The 24,153-nt window shown below is 48.2% G+C and overlaps 3 non-coding genes across 3 annotated transcripts; 1 reads left to right on the top strand and 2 right to left on the bottom strand.

Moving 5' to 3' along the window:
- Positions 1-3,071: 3,071 nt before the first annotated feature.
- Positions 3,072-3,145, top strand: trnat-agu (transfer RNA threonine (anticodon AGU)). The gene has a single exon. It is a non-coding gene; the product is annotated as a tRNA-Thr (tRNA).
- Positions 3,146-4,165: 1,020 nt separating this feature from the next.
- trnas-cga (transfer RNA serine (anticodon CGA)) lies at positions 4,166-4,247 on the bottom strand. Its single transcript has one exon. It is a non-coding gene; the product is annotated as a tRNA-Ser (tRNA).
- A 5,179-nt stretch (positions 4,248-9,426) lies between these two features.
- On the bottom strand, positions 9,427-9,498 carry trnaa-ugc (transfer RNA alanine (anticodon UGC)). Its single transcript has one exon. It is a non-coding gene; the product is annotated as a tRNA-Ala (tRNA).
- Positions 9,499-24,153: the final 14,655 nt, after the last annotated feature.

The raw sequence follows: 24,153 nt of genomic DNA on the forward strand, positions 1-24,153 counted from the left end.
CACAAAGAGAAATTGTAAATCCGAAACAGAAAGAGATAATGTATAACACTTCATATCAACCACCAGTTTTTCCCTCTTTCCGGCTTTTAAAACAATCTGTTTCACAGTTTGTCAAACCCGAAACAGCCTCTGGGATTTGCTGATTGAGAATTTCAGTGGAAATTGGGACCGTCACTAAGTATCGGAACAAATATCCCCGCTGAGGTTTCGGGATTGTTACTGGTTTATTTATATCAGTGAGTGACCGATTTTAAACTAGGTGAGGGTCTAAACCTAAGGTAAGAGCCTGGGATAGACAAGAGATTCTTCAATGTATCAAGTTAAATTACACTGATTCCACCAACACTGGACATCACATCCCTCAAACATTGTTACCTGTTACTGTATAAAACTGGTGAGGGTGGAAATGGGAAATAACTGAGAAAAACTTCATTGTATCAAAGTTAATTCTGATCATTATTATTATACAAACATTCTACAGCCTATCCCTTAAAAAGGACCCAATATCAAACCAGTCCCCAGTCCTTGGGCCTGTGCCTATGTTGTGATTTGCACCCGCTTCTGACTGACTTGGTTTCAGACGCACTCCCGTCAACAGTAAACGGATGGAGCCGGATCCATAAGAGAAAAATGAGGACCGAGCTCCGCGGTTCTCCCAGAGTGCGGGAGGCGGAGTAACAGCAGCAGACAGAGAGATCTCTCTAAACCAGCCGCTGCCGCCGGAGAGAAGCGAGTCCCGTTCCGAGCCGTGTCTGTCAGGCGCCCGCTGACCCTCTCTTCACTGAAGGGGACCGATTCAGCACCAACTCACACACCCACCATTGGATCATTGAATCACCTTCAACACCTGAATTACATCACCACTTAATCCTCGATACACGAGGAAATACAAACCTTGTCCACGCAACTTGCCCTCATAATTTAAACATTTTAGCCCCGGTATCATTCTGGTCTTTCTGCGCTGCACCTCCTGCAAGGCCAATATATCCTTCCTGAGGTCTGGTGCCCAGGACTGAATGCCGTACTCTGAATGTGGCCTTAGCAGAGTTTATAGAATTCTAACATAACTTCCACCCTTTTGAATTCCAGTTCCCTTGAGATAAAGGCCGACATTCCATTAGCCATTTTAATTATTTTTTGCACCTGTCTGCCAACTCTTCGTGATTTCCCGAAGTATCTCTGCTCACCCACAGTTCCTGGCTTCTCACCATTTTGAAAATACTCTGATTTATCTTGCTTCGGGCCAAAGTGGATGGCCTCACATTTCCCCAGATTGAAACTTTGAACAGTCTGGGGCTCTTTTGTATCGAAAAGAGAAGGCTGAGGGTGACCTGATACAGGACTTTAAGATTATGCAAGGGTTTGATCGGTCAGATGTCGATAAGGTGTTTGTACTTTTGGGAGTGGGGACGTCAGAACTTAGGGCCATGAATATAATAGTCATCAATAAATCCAATCTGGCATTCAAGAGAAACATATTTATCCAGAGAGGCGTTAAAATGTGCAGCTCTCTCCCACACGGAGTAGTTAAGGCGAATATCATGGATGCATTTACAGGGAAGCTGGATAAACACATGGAGGAGAAAGGAATATTCGGGTTTGCTCATCGGGTTAGATGAAGAGGGGTTGAAGGAGGCTCGTCTGCAGCATAAACACCGGCATAGTCTGGTTGGGCCGAATTGCCTGTTTCTGTGATGTACATTCGATGTAATTCTATGTAAGTTCCATCTGACACAGTTTTACCAACTCACTGAATCTATCAATTTCCCTTTATAACTTTATGCTCCCATCTACACTACTCACTGTGCACCCTAACTTGGTGTCGTCGACAAACCTGGATATCCGGCTCTCTATTCCTTTATCTGCCTCATTTATACAGATCCCTGGGGGACACCACTAATCAAATCCTGTCAATTTGAGTACATACCTATTAACCCTACTCTCTGTCTCCTACCTCCAAACCAACTCCCTCCCCATGTCAATGGGTTGCTTTGAATTCCACATGTTCTCATTTCTGTTAACAGTCTCTGATGTTAAACCTTAACGAATCCCTCTGGAAGTCAATATACACATAACCCCCATAGACACTCCATCATTTACCACGTTAGTTACATCTTCAAAAAGTTCAACTAGTTTCGTTAGACTTGACTTACACTTTACAAATCCATGCTTACTCTAATCAATTCATGTTTATCCAAGTGCTCAGTCATTCTTTCCCTAATAACAGATTCTGGTAACTTCCCCACAACAGACGTCAGACGAATCGGTCTATAATTTCCTGCTTTATCTCTCCTACCCTTCATATATAATGGAATGACATTTGAAATTTTTCAATCCATGGAACAATTCCTGAATCAAGAGAGTTTTGAACGATCATGACTAAAGCATGTACAATTTCCTCACCTATTCCCCTTAGTCCCCTGGGATGGTAAACATCAGGTCCTGGAGATTTGTCTATCTTTAGTCTAATTGTTTTCTCCAATACCATTATTTTACTGACACTGAATCCCCTTGATTTATTTTCAGTTTTCCTCGTGTCTCTGGTTTATTATCCTCATGCTTTTCTGTGAGGATTTAGCAAGTCTGCCATTTCCTGATTTTCAATTACAATATCACCTCCATCTGTCTTTAAGGGGCCCACATTACTCTTAGTCACCCTTCTTTCTCTTAATATACGTGTAAAAACCTTGAAAGTTGTCCTTAATTTCATTCACAAGTTTTTCTCGTTTTCCCTCTTTGCACCTTTTACGATTTTTTTTAGTTTCAGCACCACAATAAACAACACTTCACTGTGAAATTTGCTCAATTAGTTCTTCAGTGTCAGAGCGAGAATTGTCCATCCCTAATTTATTTAAAGTAACAAACAAACACAAGCACAAATATTCATTCGTCTATCAAAGCACTGATGGACACAGAAAGATAAACACAGCTTGAAACGCAGTCAGTATCGGGATTCACAGGGAAACGGGCAAGTGAAATAGACAAAGATCAAACAGTCTGAACCCCCAACAGAATGTGACGTGTAGCTGATAGATATTAATGAGAGGAGGTGGGAAACAGTACCATGAATTGGTACCGTGGCTTAGTTGGTTAAAGCACCTGTCCAGTAAACAGGAGATCCTGTGTTCAACTCCCAGCGGTGCCTTTGTGTAATTCATGGTGTTTAGTGAATTTGAGAAGCACACAGTGCTGTGTTTTGTTCAGGATCCAACACGGAACTGATCAGGAGGTCTTTTCAAAAATGCCTTTTCATCATACAGACAGCCCTCTCATAGAATGTGTCCGTGACACGTTCTTGTTTCTGGGCTCGTTGAGGTCGGGGTATAATTCTTGATTCGATGTTTCATACCCTGGAGAAACCCTAATTTAGCCCTGGACTTTGGATCTTGATCTGCGGTTCAAAGTTTTGCGAAGAGGGAAAAGGAGTCCCCAAATCACTCCACCTGAATCTCAAGCGCTTTTGAAAGAAATTCAGTTCAAACAATCAGGACTTTAAAGGCACCTCAATGACCTGCACTTTCATTGAACGAGCTTTGCTTCCAATTACATTCAACCTTGAAACCGCTCTGGGTTTTCCCCTCACTGAAGCAGAGTGTGGCCGCTCTGTATCTGTGATCATGTCGGTGACGAGGTTCGCTCTGATATTGGTCGCTTTCAATTTTTAAGATCTCGCCAAGCTCAGGGAAAAGAAACCGGGTATCGAATTGTCCCTGTAAGTGATGAATTGAAGGGATTGGTGCTCCAAGCAGATCTGGAAAATTCACAGTGCGGTCACTCAGGAATTCCAAATCCACCCTCTCGCCACTCCCCCCGTCTCAGTCTTTCCATCTTTACCCTTCACTGCCGGTGTTCCAGGTTCGATCATCCGTGGCCGTTCAACGAAGCCTGAGAAGTCCATGAGGGAAAAACACAGCGAGTCAAGAGACGGAGACAAGGTGGGATCAAAGTATAGGAAGAAATAGGATCAATGTCAAGTTCTGCGAACGGGCAGAATTTAAGATGGAGCTTGGGAGAGATTCCTTCACGTGTCTTGCAATTTTGCAAGAGACCATTGGGCTCCGAATTAAAAGCATGAGCCGCGCTGGAGAGTCTCTGAGAGAGGGAATGCGGTTCGTCAACTCCAGTTCATCGTTATTTGAGCAGTAAACATAACTTTAAGAAGTCGCGCTGCGAGGAGGATTCGAACGTACGCAGGAAATCCCCAGGGGATTTCGAGTCCAACGCCTTAACCACTCGGCCATCGCAGCTACAAACATCTGTTATGCACGGCTGTAAATCAGAATGTGTAGGTTTATCACAAGCGATCTGTGATACAATGTTCTCTCAGACAGGTGAAAGGCCCTGATCCCTGGTCTGTGCTGATTCTCTGATAGTTCACTGGGTAAAGGCCCTGATCCCTGGTCTGTGCTGATTCCCTGATAGTTTACTGGGTAAAGGCCCTGATCCCTGGTCTGTGCTGACTCTCTGATAGTTTACTGGGTAAAGGCCCTGATCCCTGGTCTGTGCTGATTCTCTGATGGTTTACTGGGTAAAGGCCCTGATCCCTGGTCTGTGCTTATTCCCTGATAGTTTAGTGGGATTCATTCTGTATCTCTCAGTCTCTGGTACTGTGTGTGAGTGTGGGATTCATTTTGTGTCTGTCAGTCTCTGGTACTGTATGTTAGTGTGGGATTCATTCTGTATCTGTCACTCACTGATACTGTGTGTGAGTTTGGGATTCATTCTCTGTCTTGTCAGCAGTGTGTGTGAGAGTTTGTGATTCATTCTTTATAGGCAGTCTCTCATACTGTGTGTTAGTGTGGGATTCTTTCGGTATCTGTCAGTCTCTGTTTCTCCATGTGAGTGTGGGACTCATTCTTTATATACAGTCCCCAGTACTGTATGTGGGAGTTGAATTCATCCTAAATATGCAGTTACTCATACTGCATGTTAGTGTGGGATTCATACTGTACCTATCAGTCCCTGGTACTTGATGAGAGTGTGGGATTAACTCTGTGTCTGTCAGTCTCTAGTACTGTATGTGAGTTTGGGATTCCTTCTGCATCTGTGAGTGTTGGATTCATTCTGTGTCTGTGTGTCTCTGGTACTGTATCTGAATGTGAGTTTCATTCTGTATCTGTACATAATTATTCTCTCAGATTACATTATTGCGTTCAATACTCAGCTTTAATATCTTAATGTTTGAAGAGTTTTACTCCTTATTTAATTTGTAAATATGGACGAACTTTAGGATTTAATGTTGGAGGTTTTAATCAGATAATTTGTGTGCTTTTTGGACCACTATTAAATCTGTATCTCTGTGAGTACGATTGTGGATGATAATGAATCTTTCAAACTGATAAGGTGACATTTTTGAATTGGTTTGTAATGTGTAGATCAGTCTGTAGAAATGGAATTGATACTGTATCTTTCAGTCTAATATTGTATGAGATTTTTGGACTGGTATATAATGTGTATCTCAGTCTGCACTAATAGAATTGATACTCTATCTTTAAATTTCATTCTACGAGTGCATTCTGAACAGGTATCTAATTTGTTTCTCAGGTTTACTATCTTTCAGTATTTCTCAATCGATACTGTACGTGAGGTTTGGATTTGTTTGCAATTTGTAGCAAATGGTACACTTTTCGAATGGATATTTCATGTATTAAAGTCATGTGTGAGAGAGTTCTGGGATAGTATTCAATTGGAATCTCAGGTACATTATTGGGATTCATTCTGTCCCTTTCAATCGGATACCATGTGTGATTTCTCTCTGGTATTTAATTCGTAGCTATGTTGCCCGATTGTGAGATTGACACAGTGCCTTTCAATCTGAGAGTGTGATTTTGGACTGGGATTTTTGTATCTGCCTGTCAGCGGGACAGAGTTCGGGGCAAATGGAACAGTGTCTGCCTCACCCGCTCTGTTTGAATGTTGGATTGAAAGTGTGTCTCTGGAACTTGGGATCAGTGTGGGACTGACTACTTCTACTGTCTGAGACTGTGGAACTGATGACCTGTCTGTGTCTCTGTGCTCTGTGGGTGATAATGTACCTCCTGTGTGTGAGAAGGAGCTGGCTGCACTCCTCCTTGTGCCTCGGGTGGAGGAAACATCACATTCATTCTGGATCATTCAAGGATTCGCCTGTGGAAAGAAAATGATCTCTTGTAACTCAAGAAACGGTTTAATATCTCTGCTAATGATCATTTTGAATATCAACAAATGAAAACCAGTGATACAAACAGTGTCAGTGTCTGACTCCACTGCAGCACTCAGCTTCTGCACACCAGGTGTGTTGGGCTATTTTACAACAATTTAGTGACATCCAGACACAACCCAACCCCTGCACTGATCCATGAATGGGACCACCCGATGGGGCAGGGACCTTTGTCCAGGTCAGGTTTCTAATCCCCTCTCCCATGGGACTAACCGTTCAACCCAAACATAACAGCCGCTGTTTAAATTGTGTCCTTCACACTTCTCACCTGGTGCCTGCAATAGATGCTCTTTGTATAACTCCCCACATCCTTACTGTCCGGCTCTGTTTCCACTCTTCACTGTCCAATAACAATAAACAGGGTGAGACTGGAACTAAACCAGGACCATTCACTCCTGGTTTGGGGAGTGAAAGCAGCAATGGTTTTAATAGCAGGTTCTTCCCATTCTCTCTCCCTTCCCCTGGACACACCCTGTCCACACCCAGCCCGAGAATGACCTCTCCCTTCCCCCCTCTCACTCCATGTTCCGGGACCAGTTCCTGATCCACTCCGCCTCTTAAAAACAGCCCCCGGACTCCCCCTGCCCTTCCCCCGGACTCAATGCCGATCTCTGAGCCCATCTGCGGACACGGTCCCGGAGCGATGAGCTGCTGTAACGAGGCTGCTCTTTGCTCCCTTCCCCCGGGGGCCGTGATCTCTCCATTCCCGCCTGTCTGAGCAAAGGAAGTGGGTCTGGGGGAAAGGTCAGAGGGAATGGGCTCCACAGGCAGTGCAGGAACAGGCACCAGAATGGGAAACAGATGGGATTCCACCAGTGCCTAATGCTGGAATCCAGACTGACTTTACAATCTCCAACTATTAAACTCGAGGTTTCCATCCTTGCTGTTTCTCTCGGGGGCTTTTGATGGGAAAGAGTCTTTCAGAGATAAAGTGGGCGGCTGTGGAATGAGCCAATGGGTTCTGTTCATTCTTGGCTCCCTTACTGATAAAGTGACGTTTGACTCCGAAACTGGAGGGAGGATTCCTCAAACCAATCCTGGAGAAACGGGGGAGGAAAGTGGGAGTCGGTGTATTTGCTGGGACCGTGTAGGATTAATATCAGGCAGCAACAGTCCCAGTTTATTTCAATCGGAGTGAAACACTCGGTCACTGAGAGTAATACAGAACGGCCCTGAGCTGCAAGATTGCAGAGGGGACAACATGCAAGAGAGGGTTAAATGTGTGACACTGTCCCTGAGGATGGGATTAATAATGTGTCTGTCTCTGAAATAATATCAGTGAGAGATGAGACTGCATCTTCTGTCACTCCACCTTGGAATAGAAATTGGAATGGAATATTTTCCAATTTGTTACTCTGTGTAAACAGGACATTACAGGTCAGTTTCTCTCTCTCTCTCTTTTGTGCAGCTTATGAAGTTGAGATACTGTTACTGAGAGTGATACAGAGACACTGATAGGAAGTGTAATTCTGATACTGTGCCTGTCTGTTTTTCTCTCTCTCTAGCGCTGTACATGAAGGTGGAATATTGTTACTGAGTGTGAAACGGACTCACTGATGGGAAGTGTGAGACTGATACTGTGTCTGTTTGTCTGTGTGTCTCTCTCTGTCTGTCTATCTTTCTCTCTCCCTCGTGCTGTACAAGGAGGCGGGATACTGTCACTGAGCGTAATATAGACACACTGATAGAAAGGGAAAGACTGATTCTGTGTCTGTGAACAGACCTCCGGTGCTATTGGTGAGACGGTCACTGTCCCTTTTACTGTATATCAAACGGTCTGACGGGGCATTCATCATTCGCCAGTCCTGTTAGGAAAGGTGGAGAGAAACCGTCTGTAACTGTCTGACACTGGACTGTCTGTGAGTGTTGAATTTATTCAGTAAGTCGTCGTGTCTGGGTGTTGAGAACGGGATGGAGAGGACACCAGTTACTATTATCTAACAGTCAGTCAGTTTAGGAGGAGAGAGAAACACAGAGAGACTGGAGGAGCCCAGAGCGGATAATTTGTATTTTTATCTTAACCAAACATATCACCGTGTGCTGACAATATAATAATATAAAAGGAGGAGGACAAGGTGAGGCACAGACAGCATTGAATCTCATTTCACTATAGACGGATGCAGGACTTGTCCCAGGTGAGGGTTTTGTGTTTAAATATCACTTCACTAAAAACACCTTGACGAGCTGGGGTTACAGACGGACATGACGGGCAGGAAAAGACCAGCTCGTTCATCAATCCTGCCCCACATGCCTGGAGCATCGTGACTGGACACTTCCTACACACACCACCAGCCCCACCCACCGGGAACATGGAATCTCCTGGGAGCGGTTACAAACCAGAAAAAAAACAGAAAAAAGGCGGAGAGAGAGTCAGCACCCACCGCACCAGAGAGAGTCAGCACCCACCGCACCAGAGAGAGTCAGCACCCACCGCACCAGAGAGAGTCAGCACCCACCGTACCAGAGAGAGTCAGCACCCACCGCACCAGAGAGAGTCAGCACCCACCGCACCAGAGAGAGTCAGCACCCACCGTACCAGAGAGAGTCAGAGTCAGCACCCACCACACCAGAGAGAGTCAGCACCCACCGCACCAGAGAGAGTCAGCACCCACCGCACCAGAGAGAGTCAGCACCCACCGCACCAGAGAGGGTCAGCACCCACCGCACCAGAGAGGGTCAGCACCCACCGCACCAGAGAGAGTCAGCACCCACCGCACCAGAGAGAATCAGCACCCAGCGCACCAGAGAGAGTCAGCACCCACCGCACCAGAGAGAGTCAGCACCCACCGCACCAGAGAGAGTCAGCACCCACCGCACCAGAGAGGGTCAGCACCCACCGCACCAGAGAGGGTCAGCACCCACCGCACCAGAGAGAGTCAGCACCCACCGCACCAGCCGGGAATGCATTCCAGATGCTCACTCCTCTCTGGGAAAAGAAGAAGCTCCCAACATCCAGACTATTCTTCCCTCTTTGTGGTCGGAACGCCGGTCCGCTGCTTCCCCCCAATCTGTGAAACTGGAAATAATCTATCACTGGGCAAGCTGTTCAACCATGAGATGGGAGCCATTGAAACACCGTGGGCGCTCTCCCATTGAATTATATTCTGTGCGGAGCGTTCGGTTTTTCGCGAGGTGAAGAAACTCTTGTCTCTCCTTGTGTGGAAATGTGAGGCGAGTCTCAGATGATATTCTCACAGTTGAATCCAAAATTTGAAATGTAACTTGTTTGGAGATGCCGGGGATTGAACCCGGGACCTCATACATGCAAAGCATGCGCTCTTCCACTGAGCTACATCCCCACGGGGCAAAAGGTACCTGAGAAATAAACAAGCAGACACTTTAGAAGTGAAGCCGTGAGCTTTCTGCTCCGTCTCTCCAGGACATCGAGATGCCCAGCGGTCCCGCGTGTTCACAATGTTCAACCTCTGCTTCAGTTCACGGGGTTTCTGCTCCTCTTTACTTTGAACTTTCCAAATAAAAGTCTGCGGAAATAAAAAAACCCAATCGCTAATGGTCAGTGACAAGGCTGAAATCCAACCTCTGAATCATAAAGTGAGATGGAAGAATGACAGAGCGTCAAACAGGAACAAGAGCTGGGACTGCTCGCTCGATATTGCACCGTCACACATTCCCCTCAGTCGGCGGCTGCTTTGAGTTGAGCTGTTGAGGGGACCGTGAGATGAAGTCCCGCTCCGGGACAATTTAATGCTTGTGGAGCCTCAGAAGTTGGAACTCGCTGAGCTCAAAAAGCGTCTTTCAACTTTCCGTGGGTAATTCTAGTGGAAAATTAATCAGGAAGATGCTGGGAGTTGAACCCAGGACCTCAACACATGCGAAAACATGCGCTCGACCACTGAACTAAATCCCCAGATTGCATAAAACTCGAACCAAGGAAAGAACTGATTGTCCTCAGTTTATGAGACCACCCGTGGTGGGTGTGCACTCCGCTCACTGCATTTTACTGGAAAAATAATCAATTTATATTATGTAACTATCCCCCACTCACTGCATTTTACTGGAGAAATAATCAATTTATATTATGTAACTATCCCCCACTCACTGCATTTTACTGGAGAAATAATCAATTTATATTATGTAACTATCCTCCACTCACTGCATTTTACTGGAGAAATAATCAATTTATATTATGTAACTATCCCCCACCAGGTTTTAGCTGTTGTCAGAAATAGTCCCTTCGTGGTCGCCAATTGTAGGATTTAAACCACTATTTTCAGGATTATAATCTAATCCAATCTAAGGACTGGTTCCTGACAACAACAAGATCACCACTGGTACTGGTATTACGGTTAAAGGCAAAACCGATTTATTAATCACATCACAATTAGTGCAAAAAGGTGATACTTAACAAAGAGAAATAGTCAGTGTTCCTTGAAACCTCGGGAGTGTCCCTCCAAGTGACGACGGTGCGGTCTCTCTCTCTCTCTCTCTCTGTCCCTCCAAGTGACTACGGTGCGGTCTCTCTCTCTCACTCTATCCCTCCAAGTGACTACGGTGCGGTCTCTCTCTCTCTCTCTCTCTATCCCTCCAAGTGACTACGGTGCGGTCTCTCTCTCTCTATCCCTCCAAGTGACTACGGTGCGGTCTCTCTCTCTCTCTCTCTCTCTATCCCTCCAAGTGACTACGGTGCGGTCTCTCTCTCTCTCTCTCTCTCTATCCCTCCAAGTGACTACGGTGCGGTCTCTCTCTCTCTCTCTCTCTGTCCCTCCAAGTGACTACGGTGCGGTCTCTCTCTCTCTCTCTCCATCCCTCCAAGTGACTACAGTGCGGTCTCTCTCTCTCTCTCTCTATCCCTCCAAGTGACTACAGTGCAATCTCTCTCTCTCTCTCTCTCTCTATCCCTCCAAGTGACTACAGTGCGGTCTCTCTCTCTCTCTCTCTATCCCTCCAAGTGACTACGGTGCGGTCTCTCTCTCTCTATCTCTATCCCTCCAAGTGACTACAGTGCGGTCTCTCTCTCTCTCTCTCTCTATCCCTCCAAGTGACTACAGTGCAGTCTCTCTCTCTCTCTCTCTATCCCTCCAAGTGACTACGGTGCGGTCTCTCTCTCTCTCTCTCTCTATCCCTCCAAGTGACTACGGTGCGGTCTCTCTCTCTCTCTCTCTCTATCCCTCCAAGTGACTACGGTGCGGTCTCTGTCTGTCTCTCTCTATCCCTCCAAGTGACTACGGTGCGGTCTCTGTCTCTCTCTCTCTATCCCTCCAAGTGACTACAGTGCGGTCTCTCTCTCTCTCTCTCTATCCCTCCAAGTGACTACGGTGCGGTCTCTCTCTCTCTCTCTCTGTCCCTCCAAGTGACTACGGTGCGGTCTCTCTCTCTCTCTCTCTCTCTATCCCTCCAAGTGACTACGGTGCGGTCTCTCTCTCTCTCTCTCTATCCCTCCAAGTGACTACGGTGCGGTCTCTCTCTCTCTCTGTCCCTCCAAGTGACTGCGGTGCGGTCTCTCTCTCTCTCTCTCTCTATCCCTCCAAGTGACTACGCTGCGGTCTCTCTCTCTCTCTCTCTCTGTCCCTCCAAGTGACTACGGTGCGGTCTCTCTCTCTCTCTCTCTCTATCCCTCCAAGTGACTACGGTGCGGTCTCTCTCTCTCTCTCTCTATCCCTCCAAGTGACTACGGTGCGGTCTCTCTCTCTCTCTCTCTCTCTCTGTCCCTCCAAGTGACTACGGTGCGGTCTCTCTCTCTCTCTCCCTCTATCCCTCCAAGTGACTACGGTGTGGTCTCTCTCTCTCTCTCTCTCTCTATCCCTCCAAGTGACTACGGTGCGGTCTCTCTCTCTCTCTCTCTATCCCTGCAAGTGACTACGGTGCGGTCTCTGTCTCTCTCTCTCTATCCCTCCAAGTGACTACAGTGCGGTCTCTCTCTCTCTCTCTCTATCCCTCCAAGTGACTACGGTGCGGTCTCTCTCTCTCTCTCTCTGTCCCTCCAAGTGACTACGGTGCGGTCTCTCTCTCTCTCTCTCTCTCTATCCCTCCAAGTGACTACGGTGCGGTCTCTCTCTCTCTCTCTCTATCCCTCCAAGTGACTATGGTGCGGTCTCTCTCTCTCTCTGTCCCTCCAAGTGACTGCGGTGCGGTCTCTCTCTCTCTCTCTCTCTCTATCCCTCCAAGTGACTACGCTGCGGTCTCTCTCTCTCTCTCTCTCTGTCCCTCCAAGTGACTACGGTGCGGTCTCTCTCTCTCTCTCTCTCTCTATCCCTCCAAGTGACTACGGTGCGGTCTCTCTCTCTCTCTATCCCTCCAAGTGACTACGGTGCGGTCTCTCTCTCTCTCTCTATCCCTCCAAGTGACCACGGTGCGGTCTCTCTCTCTCCCTCTCTCTATCCCTCCAAGTGACTACGGTGCGGTCTCTCTCTCTCTCTCTCTATCCCTGCAAGTGACTACGGTGCGGTCTCTGTCTCTCTCTCTCTATCCCTCCAAGTGACTACAGTGCGGTCTCTCTCTCTCTCTCTCTATCCCTCCAAGTGACTACGGTGCGGTCTCTCTCTCTCTCTCTCTGTCCCTCCAAGTGACTACGGTGCGGTCTCTCTCTCTCTCTCTCTCTCTATCCCTCCAAGTGACTACGGTGCGGTCTCTCTCTCTCTCTCTCTCTATCCCTCCAAGTGACTACGGTGCGGTCTCTCTCTCTCTGTCCCTCCAAGTGACTGCGGTGCGGTCTCTCTCTCTCTCTCTCTCTATCCCTCCAAGTGACTACGCTGCGGTCTCTCTCTCTCTCTCTCTCTGTCCCTCCAAGTGACTACGGTGCGGTCTCTCTCTCTCTCTCTCTATCCCTCCAAGTGACTACGGTGCGGTCTCTCTCTCTCTCTCTCTCTATCCCTCCAAGTGACTACGGTGCGGTCTCTCTCTCTCTCTCTATCCCTCCAAGTGACTACGGTGCGGTCTCTCTCTCTCTCTCTCTCTCTATACCTCCAAGTGACTACGGTGCGGTCTCTCTCTCTCTCTCCCTCTATCCCTCCAAGTGACTACGGTGTGGTCTCTCTCTCTCTCTCTCTCTCTATCCCTCCAAGTGACTACGGTGCGGTCTCTCTCTCTCTCTCTCTATCCCTGCAAGTGACTACGGTGCGGTCTCTGTCTCTCTCTCTCTATCCCTCCAAGTGACTACGCTGCGGTCTCTCTCTCTCTCTCTCTATCCCTCCAAGTGACTACGGTGCGGTCTCTCTCTCTCTCTCTCTGTCCCTCCAAGTGACTACGGTGCGGTCTCTCTCTCTCTCTCTCTCTCTATCCCTCCAAGTGACTACGGTGCGGTCTCTCTCTCTCTCTCTCTATCCCTCCAAGTGACTACGGTGCGGTCTCTCTCTCTCTCTGTCCCTCCAAGTGACTGCGGTGCGGTCTCTCTCTCTCTCTCTCTCTATCCCTCCAAGTGACTACGCTGCGGTCTCTCTCTCTCTCTCTCTCTGTCCCTCCAAGTGACTACGGTGCGGTCTCTCTCTCTCTCTCTCTCTATCCCTCCAAGTGACTACGGTGCGGTCTCTCTCTCTCTCTCTCTATCCCTCCAAGTGACTACGGTGCGGTCTCTCTCTCTCTCTCTATCCCTCCAAGTGACTACGGTGCGGTCTCTCTCTCTCTCTCTATCCCTCCAAGTGACTACGGTGCGGTCTCTCTCTCTATCCCTCCAAGTGACTACGGTGCGGTCTCTCTCTCTCTCTCTCTATCCCTCCAAGTGACTACGGTGCGGTCTCTCTCTCTCTCTCTCTGTCCCTCCAAGTGACTACGGTGCGGTCTCTCTCTCTCTCTCTCCCTCTATCCCTCCAAGTGACTACGGTGCGGTCTCTCTCTCTCTCTCTCTCTATCCGTCCAAGTGACTACGGTGCGGTCTCTCTCTCTCTCTCTCTATTCCTCCAAGTGACTACGCTGCGGTCTCTCTCTCTCTCTCTGTCCCTCCAAGTGACTACGGAGCGGTCTCTCTCTCTCTCTCTCTATCCCTCCAAGTGACTACGGTGCGGTCTCTCTCTCTCTCTCTCTATCCCTCCAAGTGATTACGGTGCGGTCTCTCTCTCTCTCTCTCTCTGTCCCTCCAAGTCACTACGGTGCGGTCTCTCTCTCTCTCTCCCTCTATCCCTCCAAGTGACTACGGTGCGGTCTCTCTCTCTCTCTCTCTATCCCTCCAAGTGACTACGGTGCGGTCTCTCTCTCTCTCTCCCTCTATCCCTCCAAGTGACTACGGTGCGGTCTCTCTCTCTCTCTCTCTATCCCTCCAAGTGACTACGGTGCGGTCTCTGTCTCTCTCTCTCCATCCCTCCAAGTGACTACAGTGCGGTCTCTCTCTCTCTCTCTCTATCCCTCCAAGTGACTACGGTGCGGTCTCTCTCTCTCTCTCTCTGTCCCTCCAAGTGACTACGGTGCGGTCTCTCTCTCTCTCTCTCTATCCCTCCAAGTGACTACGGTGCGGTCTCTCTCTCTCTCTCTCTATCCCTCCAAGTGACTACGGTGCGGTCTCTCTCTCTCTCTGTCCCTCCAAGTGACTGCGGTGCGGTCTCTCTCTCTCTCTCTCTCTATCCCTCCAAGTGACTACGCTGCGGTCTCTCTCTCTCTCTCTCTCTGTCCCTCCAAGTGACTACGGTGCGGTCTCTCTCTCTCTCTCTCTCTATCCCTCCAAGTGACTACGGTGCGTTCTCTCTCTCTCACTCTCTATCCCTCCAAGTGACTACGGTGCGGTCTCTCTCTCTCTCTCTCTATCCCTCCAAGTGACTACGGTGCGGTCTCTCTCTCTCTCTCTATCCCTCCAAGTGACTACGGTGCGGTCTCTCTCTCTCTCTCTCTCTATCCCTCCAAGTGACTACGGTGCGGTCTCTCTCTCTATCCCTCCAAGTGACTACGGTGCGGTCTCTCTCTCTCTCTCTCTATCCCTCCAAGTGACTACGGTGCGGTCTCTCTCTCTCTCTCTGTCCCTCCAAGTGACTACGGTGCGGTCTCTCTCTCTCTCTCTCCCTCTATCCCTCCAAGTGACTACGGTGCGGTCTCTCTCTCTCTCTCTCTCTATCCGTCCAAGTGACTACGGTGCGGTCTCTCTCTCTCTCTCTCTATTCCTCCAAGTGACTACGCTGCGGTCTCTCTCTCTCTCTCTGTCCCTCCAAGTGACTACGGAGCGGTCTCTCTCTCTCTCTCTCTATCCCTCCAAGTGACTATGGTGCGGTCTCTCTCTCTCTCTCTCTCTATCCCTCCAAGTGACTACGGTGCGGTCTCTCTCTCTCTGTCTCTCTATCCCTCCAAGTGACTACGGTGCGGTCTCTCTCTCTCTCTGTCCCTCCAAGTGACTACGGTGCGGTGTCTCTCTCTCTCTCTCTCTCTATCCCTCCAAGTGACTACGGTGCGGTCTCTCTCTCTCTCTCTCTCTATCCCTCCAAGTGACTACAGTGCGGTCTCTCTCTCTCTCTCTCTATCCCTCCAAGTGACTACAGTGCGGTCTCTCTCTCTCTCTCTATCCCTCCAAGTGACTACGGCGCGGTCTCTCTCTCTCTCTCTCTATCCCTCCAAGAGACTACGGTGCGGTCTATCTCTCTCTCTCTCTATCCCTCCAGGTGACTACGGTGCGGTCTCTCTCTCTCTCTCTCTCCATCCCTCCAAGTGACTACGGTGTGGTCTCTCTCTCTCTCTCTATCCCTCCAAGTGACTACGCTGCGGTCTCTCTCTCTCTCTCTCTCTCTATCCCTCCAAGTGACTACGGTGCGGTCTCTCTCTCTCTCTCTCTCTATCCCTCCAAGTGACTACGGTGCGGTCTCTCTCTCTCTCTCTCTATCCCTCCAAGTGACTACGGTGCGGTCTTTCTCTCTCTCTCTCTCTATCCCTCCAAGTGACTACGGTGCGGTCTCTCTCTCTCTCTCTCTCTATCCCTCCAAGTGACTACGGTGCGGTCTCTCTCTCTCTCTCTCTATCCCTCCAAGTGACTACGGTGCGGTCTCTCTCTCTCTCTCTCTATCCCTCCAAGTGACTACGCTGCGGTCTCTCTCTCTCTCTCACTGTATCCCTCCAAGTGACTACGGTGCGGTCTCTCTCTCTCACTCTCTATCCCTCCAAGTGACTACGGTGCGGTCTCTCTCTCTATCCCTCCAAGTGACTGTGGTGCGGTCTCTCTCTCTCTCTCTCTCTCTATCCCTCCAAATGACTACGGTGCAGTCTCTCTCTCTCTCTCTATCCCTCCAAGTGACTACGGTGCGGTCTCTCTCTCTCTCTCTCTCTATCCCTCCAAATGACTACGGTGCGGTCTCTCTCTCTCTCTCTATCCCTCCAAGTGACTATGGTGCGGTCTCTCTCTCTCTCTCTCTATCCCTCCAAGTGACTATGGTGCGGTCTCTCTCTCTCTCTCTCTGTCCCTCCAAGTGACTACGGTGCGGTCTCTCTCTCTCTCTCTCTGTCCCTCCAAGTGACTACGGTGCGGTCTCTCTCTCTCTCTCTCTCTATCCCTCCAAGTGACGATGGTGCGGTCTCTCTCTCTCTCTCTCTGTCCCTCCAAGTGACTACGGTGCGGTCTCTCTCTCTCTCTATCCCTCCAAGTGACTATGGTGCGGTCTCTCTCTCTCTCTCTCTATCCCTCCAAGTGACTACGGTGCGGTCTCTCTCTCTCTCTCTCTGTCCCTCCAAGTGACTACGGTGCGGTCTCTCTCTCTCTCTCTCTATCCCTCCAAGTGACTATGGTGCGGTCTCTCTCTCTCTCTCTCTATCCCTCCAAGTGACTACGGTGCGGTCTCTCTCTCTCTCTCTCCCTCTATCCCTCCAAGTGACTACGGTGCGGTCTCTCTCTCTCTCTCTCTATCCCTCCAAGTGACTACGGTGCGGTCTCTCTCTCTCTCTCTATCCCTCCAAGTGACTACGGTGCGGTCTGTCTCTCTCTCTCTCCCTCCAAGTGACTATGGTGCGGTCTCTCTCTCTCTCTCTATCCCTCCAAGTGACTACGCTGCGATCTCTCTCTCTCTCTCTCTCTGTCCCTCCAAGTGACTATGGTGCGGTCTCTCTCTCTCTCTATCCCTCCAAGTGACTACAGTGCGGTCTCTCTCTCTCTCTCTCTATCCCTCCAAGTGACTACGGTGCGGTCTCTCTCTCTCTCTGTCCCTCCAAGTGACTACGGTGCGGTCTCTCTCTCTCTCTCTCTATCCCTCCAAGTGACTATGGTGCGGTCTCTCTCTCTCTCTGTCCCTCCAAGTGACTACGGTGCGGTCTCTGTCTCTCTCTCTCTATCCCTCCAAGTGACTATGGTGCGGTCTCTCTCTCTCTCTCTCTATCCCTCCAAGTGACTACGGTGCGGTCTCTCTCTCTCTCTCTATCCCTCCAAGTGACTACGGTGCGGTCTGTCTCTCTCTCTCTCCCTCCAAGTGACTATGGTGCGGTCTCTCTCTCTCCCTCTATCCCTCCAAGTGACTACGGTGCGGTCTCTCTCTCTCTATCCCTCCAAGTGACTACGGTGCGGTCTCTCTCTCTCTCTCTCTATCCCTCCAAGTGACTACGGTGCGGTCTGTCTCTCTCTCTCTCCCTCCAAGTGACTATGGTGCGGTCTCTCTCTCTCTCTCTATCCCTCCAAGTGACTACGGTGCGGTCTCTCTCTCTCTCTCTCCATCCCTCCAAGTGACTACGGTGCGGTCTCTCTCTCTCTCTCTCTATCCCTCCAAGTGACTACAGTGCGGTCTCTCTCTCTCTCTCTCTATCCCTCCAAGTGACTATGGTGCGGTCTCTCTCTCTCTCTCTATCCCTCCAAGTGACTACGGTGCGGTGTCTCTCTCTCTCTCTCTCTATCCCTCCAAGTGACTACGGTGCGGTCTGTCTCTCTCTCTCTCCCTCCAAGTGACTATGGTGCGGTCTCTCTCTCTCTCCCTCCAAGTGACTACGGTGCGGTCTCTCTCTCTCTCTCTCCATCCCTCCAAGTGACTACGGTGCGGTCTCTCTCTCTCTCTCTCTATCCCTCCAAGTGACTACAGTGCGGTCTCTCTCTCTCTCTCTCTATCCCTCCAAGTGACTACGGTGCGGTCTCTCTCTCTCTCTTGCTGTGATCTGTTGACTGAAAAGTTCTCTTCTTCCTTGCCAGAATCTTGTGCGCCTTCCTCAGCTTTTGAGGTCTCTTCTTATTCCCTTTTTCAGTTTATGAGCAGTTCACTCTCACATCCACATCTCTCAGCCTGACCATTATTCATGTCTCTCAACCTTCAGAAGTTACATTCCAAGCATAACTCCTGGTCCCATCCGTGCATTGTTGTTACAGACTTAACAGAACCTTATTTAGAGTTTACATTGCCAGCCTTCACAGAACCGTTTGTATAAACAGACTTCTACTGACTGGCTTGTGGAGGCTCGAGATGGAGAGGCCTGAGCCTGCGTGACTCCTTGATTTAATGAACCTTCAGTCCCTTTATCTACATGTCTTTTAGACATTATGCTATTACAGCACATTCCTCCCTTACGTCTGTTCATTCCCACTTTACTGTTGTCAGCATCCTTTTAGTTTTAACTGCAAACTTGACTATAATAACCATCATGCATCCTTCTCGGCCCACCAGCACTTTCTTATTGAACACACGTTACATGGTTCATTCTATATTAATACACAGTACAGTTTACATTTACAGATACATAGATTCACAGTACATTTTGTTCTACTTCTGCTATTGATTATAATTATACTAAATTCTATCTGTTAATGGGTTAATCCTTACACGTTGTTCTTCCTGACTCTAAACACCGTAGTTCAGTCCTGGATGTGATTAACTGCAGAATCCAACCCCTGCAGTCACTTGTGAACTCGCTGGTGTCTCAGCACATGTGATGACTGAGTGAATCCCTTCCCACACACGGAGCAGGTGAACAGTCTCTGCACAATGTGCGTGAGTTGATGTGTCAGCAGTTCATTTCTGCTTTTAAAGCTGTTCTCAAAGTTACTGCATTAAAAGGTCACTCAATAGTGTGAACAAGTTGATATCTCAGAAGGTGGGATGAATTCGTGAATCCCTTCCCACACACGGAGCAGGTGAACAGTCTCTCCCCAGTGTCAGTGTGTTGGTGTTTCAGATCATTTGTTTTAAATCCCTTCTCACAGTCAGAATATTTCAGAGGTCTCTTGTCAGTGTGAACTCACTGGTGTCTCAGCAGGTGTGATGACCGAGTAAATCTCTTCTTACACAGGGAGCAGGTGAACGGCCTCTCCCTGGCGTGAGTGTGTCGATGTCTTCACAATTTGTATCTGTATTTAGAGCTCTTCGTGCAGTCAGAACATTAAAAAGGTCTCTCCCCAGTGTGAACAAGTTGGTGTGTCAGCAGTTTGGATGAAATAGTGAATCCCTTCCCTCACACGGAGCAGGTGAGCGGCCTCTCCCCAGTGTGAGTGCGTTGGTGTGTCAGCAGATTCCTTTTGCTTTTAAACCTCTTCTCACAGTCAGAACATTTAAAAGGTCTCTCATCAGAGTGAACTCGCTGGTGTGTTAGCAGGGTGGAAGAATGAGTGAATCTCTTCTTACACACGGAGCAGGAGAACGGCCTCTCCCCAGTGTGACGGCGTCGATGAATTTCCAGCTCTGAAGGGTAATTGAATCCCTTCCCACAGTCCCCACATTTCCACGGTTTCTCCATGGTCCGTGTGTCCTTGTGTCTCTCCAGGTTGGACGATCAGTTGAAGCCTCGTCCACACACAGAACACGTGTACGGTGTCTCCCCGCTGTGAATGGTGTGATGTTTTTTCTGTCTGTGTAACTGGTTAAAGCTCTTTCCACAGTCAGTGCACTGGAACACTCTCACTCGGGTGTGTGTGTCTCGGTGCTTTTCCACTCACACTGATGTTTGAAATCTTCTCCCACAGTTAGAACAGACAAACATTTCTCCTTCCACATTCAAAGGCCGATGATATTCAGGTCCTGATGAATCGAGTGACTCTGTCAGATCTTGGCGTGCTGTTTGGTTTGAGTTTCCCTCTGCAAATCCTCCCCATCTAATACCCTATAAAGGAGTTTATAAAAGTCATCACTGTAAGTACAGGGTAGAAATTCAGAACAGACAATTCTAGTTTCTACAAAACCTTCTTTCCTCTCTTGTGCCTCAAAGCTGTAAATCCCCATCCCACACAATCTCCCTCTTCCCTGTGCTGAAATCCAAACTCATCACATCATCTTTCAGTGGCCCGAAACCATGAGTGAAAGGGTGAGAGAGTGAGTGTGAGAGAGTGAATGTGAGAGAGTGAATGTGAGACAGTGAATGTGAGAGAGTGAGTGTGAGAGAGTGAATGTGAGAGAGTGAATGTGAGAGAGTGAATGTGAGTGTGAGAGAGAGAGTGTGAGTGAATGTGAGAGTGTGAATGTGAGAGTGAGAGTGAGAGTGTGAATGTGAGAGTGTGAATGTGAGAGAGTGAGTGTGAGTGAGTGTGTGAGTGAATGTGAGAGTGAATGTGAGTGAATGTGAGTGAGTGAGAGAGTGTGAGATAGTGAATGTGAGAGTGAATGTGTGTGAATGTGAGTGAGTATGAAAGAGTGAACGTGAGGGAGGGAGTGAGTGTGAGAGAGTGAGTGAGAGAGTGTGAGTACAGCAGTGGGCTCGGTGTGGAGAATGAAGTGGGGCAGGTGGAGCATGTTTCAGTGGGGCAGCAGTGATCATAATCTCATTCGGTTTAGAATATTTATGGAAAAGGACAGGGGACAGTCAAATGTGAAAATTCTGAACTGGAGGAGGGCTAATTCCAGTGAGTTAAAAAGGGATCTTGTCCAGGTGAATTGGAATCAAAAATTGTCAGGCAGAACAGTAATTGAACAATGGGAGGCCTTCAAGGAGGAGTGGGAATGGGTACAGAGGAGACAGATTCCCACGAGGAGGAAAGGAACGGCATCCAAAGCTCGAGCTCGGATGAATAAAGATATAGAGATCACCATTTCTCCTTCATTTACAGACGATCACTGACCGATCATCATTTCTCCTTCATTTACAGAAGTTTCCTGACTGATCACCATTTCTCCTTAATTTACAGACATTCCCTGACCGATTACCGTTTCTCCTTCATTTAAAGATGTTCCCTGACTGATCATCATTTCTGCTTCATTTGTAGACGCTCCCTGACCAATCACATATCGCCTTCATTTACAGATGCTCCCTGACCAATCACATTTCTCCGTCATTTACAGACGCTCCCTGACCGATCACCAGTCCTTCAATTACAGACACTCCCTGACCGATCGCCATTTCTCCTTCAATTACAGACGCTCCCTGACCGATCGCCATTTCTCCTTCAATTACAGATGCTCCCTGACTGATCACCATTTCTCCTTCATTTACAGATGCTCCCTGACTGATCACTATTTCTCCTTCATTTACAGACGCTACCTGACCGATCACCATTTCTCCTTCATTTACAGACGCTCCCTGACCGATCACCATTTCTCCTTCATGTGCACACTCCCTGACCGATCTCCATTTCTCCTTCAATTACAGATGCTCCCTGACCGATCTCCATTTCTCCTTTAATTACAGATGCTCCCTGACTGATCACCATTTCTCCTTCATTTACAGACGCTCCCTGACCGATCACCATTTCTCCTTCATTTACAGACACTCCCTGACCGATCTCCATTTCTCCTTCAATTACAGATGCTCCCTGACCGATCACTATTTCTGCTTCATTTAAAGACGCTCCCTGACCGATCACCATTTCCCCTTCATTTACAAACGCTCCCTGACCGATCACCATTTCTCCTTCATTTACAGACGCTCCCTGACCGATCACCATTTCTCCTTCATTTACAGACGCTCCCTGACCGATCACCATTTCTCCTTCATTTACAGACGCTCCCTGACCGATCACCATTACTCCTTCATTTACAGACGCTCCCTGACCGATCACCATTTCTCCTTCATTTACAGACGCTCCCTGACCGATCACCATTTCTCCTTCATTTACAGACGCTCCCTGACCGATCACCATTTCCTCTTCATTTACAGACGCTCCCTGACCGATCACCATTTCTCCTTCATTTACAGACTCTCCCTGACCGATCACCATTTCTCCTTCATTTACAGACGCTCCCTGACCGATCACCATTTCTCCTTCATTTACAGACGCTCCCTGACCGATCCCCATTTCCCCTTCATTTCCCGGCGGGGAGTGAGGGGGGGATAATGTTCACTGTTTTATATTCGGGTCTGGGGCCGCACTCGGGGTTTGTAAAGCCTGAGCCTGGGCCTGAGCCCGGACCCGGGCCCCGGGGTTTATTGAGCCTCTTGCTCCGATCCTCTGACCTGCACCGAACGCGCTCCTCCCGCAGCCTCGACTGGCCGCGCATGCTCAGGACACACTGACCGATAATGAGTCACTACTGCGCCTGCGTGCTGGGCTCCACTGATTCAGATAGGGCACAATCTGCACCGCGCTGCATGCTGGATGATGCAGCCGCCATTGATGATCGTAATATCAGGACGAAAAGCAAAGACATCAGAAGCAGGGAGAGCGCGTTTGGACCAAGGATAATAAAATAAACTGAAACCCCAGCGCTTCGAGCCATTAAAACCGGCACAAACACACAGCATAGAAGCCCCCCCTCCACCCCGAATTTGGTGAACTCCAGAAAAAAAAATTTCAGTGACTTTTATTAATTTCGTTTTATTAAATGTTGCAACTGAAGGGTTCAATTAATTTTTATTTTCCAAATGCACCTCGGGACCGCCAGTCTCACAATTAATCCCGCCTGGCGATTAAGGAGAGTTCCGGACCAATAGGAGGAGCGGAAATTTATAGGCATTTCATCTCACTCGTGGGGTGTTGCAGGGATCAGTACTGTGGCCTCAATTATTTACAATGTATATCAATGATGTGGATGAAGGAACAAAGTGTCTTGTGGCCAGATTTGCTGATGGTACAAAGATAGGTGGAAAAGCAAGTTGCAATGAGGACACAACGTGTCTGCGAAGGGATATTGACAGGTTAAGCGAATGGGCAAAAAATTGGCAGATGGAATATAATGTGGGAAAATGTGAAGTCATTCACTTTGGGAGGAAAAAAATATTTTGCTTTTTTATTTGAATGGAGAAATACTACAAAATGCTGCAGTACGGAGGGATTTGGGTTTCCTCGTGCAAGAAAGACAAAATTCAACATACAGGTGCAGCAGGTAATCCGGAAGGCAAACGGAATATTGGCTTTAATGTCTAGGGGGATGGAGCACAAAAGCAGTGAAGTCATGCTACAAATGTGCAGGGTGCTGGAAATGTACAGGAACCTAAAGCAATTAAGATTAGTAAAGAAAAAGTACTGGAGGAATTAATGGGACTAAAAGCTGACAAATTCTTTGGACCTGATGGCCGACATCCTTGGGTTTAAAAAGAGGTGGCTGCAGAGAAAGTGGATGCACTGGTTTTATCTTCCAGAGTTCCCATGATACGAGAAAGGTCCCCATGGATTGGAAGGTACCAAATGTAACCCCGTTATTCAATAAAGAGGGAGAGAGAAAACAGGGAACTACAGAACCTTTAGCCTGACAATAGTAGGAGGGAAATTGCGAGAATCTATTACTAGGGACGTGGTAACAGGGCACTTAGAAAATCATAATATGATTAGGCACATGCAACACGGTTTTATGAAAGGGAAATCGTGTTTGACAAATCTATTTGAGGTTTTGAGGGTGTTGATAGCAGGGTAGATAAGGGAGAACCAGTGGATGTAGAATATTTGGATTTTCAAAAGGCATTCGATAAGGTGCCACACAAAAGTTTGTTGAACAAGATTAGGGTTCATGGGATTCTGGGTAATATATTAACATGGATTGGGGATTTGATGACGTAGAGAAAACAGAAAGTTGGAATAAACAGTTCATTTTCGGGTTGGCAGGTTGTAACTAGTGGGGTGCCGTGAAGATCAGTGCTTGGGCCTCAGATATTTACAATCTATATTAATGACTTAGATGAGGAACCGAGTGTAATGTATCCAAGTTTGCTGACGATACAAAACTGGGTGGGAAAGTAAGCTGTGAGGAGGACGCAAAGAGGAT

The sequence above is a fragment of the Heptranchias perlo genome, unplaced genomic scaffold (assembly GCF_035084215.1).
Source record: "Heptranchias perlo isolate sHepPer1 unplaced genomic scaffold, sHepPer1.hap1 HAP1_SCAFFOLD_606, whole genome shotgun sequence".
Lineage (NCBI taxonomy): Eukaryota > Metazoa > Chordata > Chondrichthyes > Hexanchiformes > Hexanchidae > Heptranchias > Heptranchias perlo.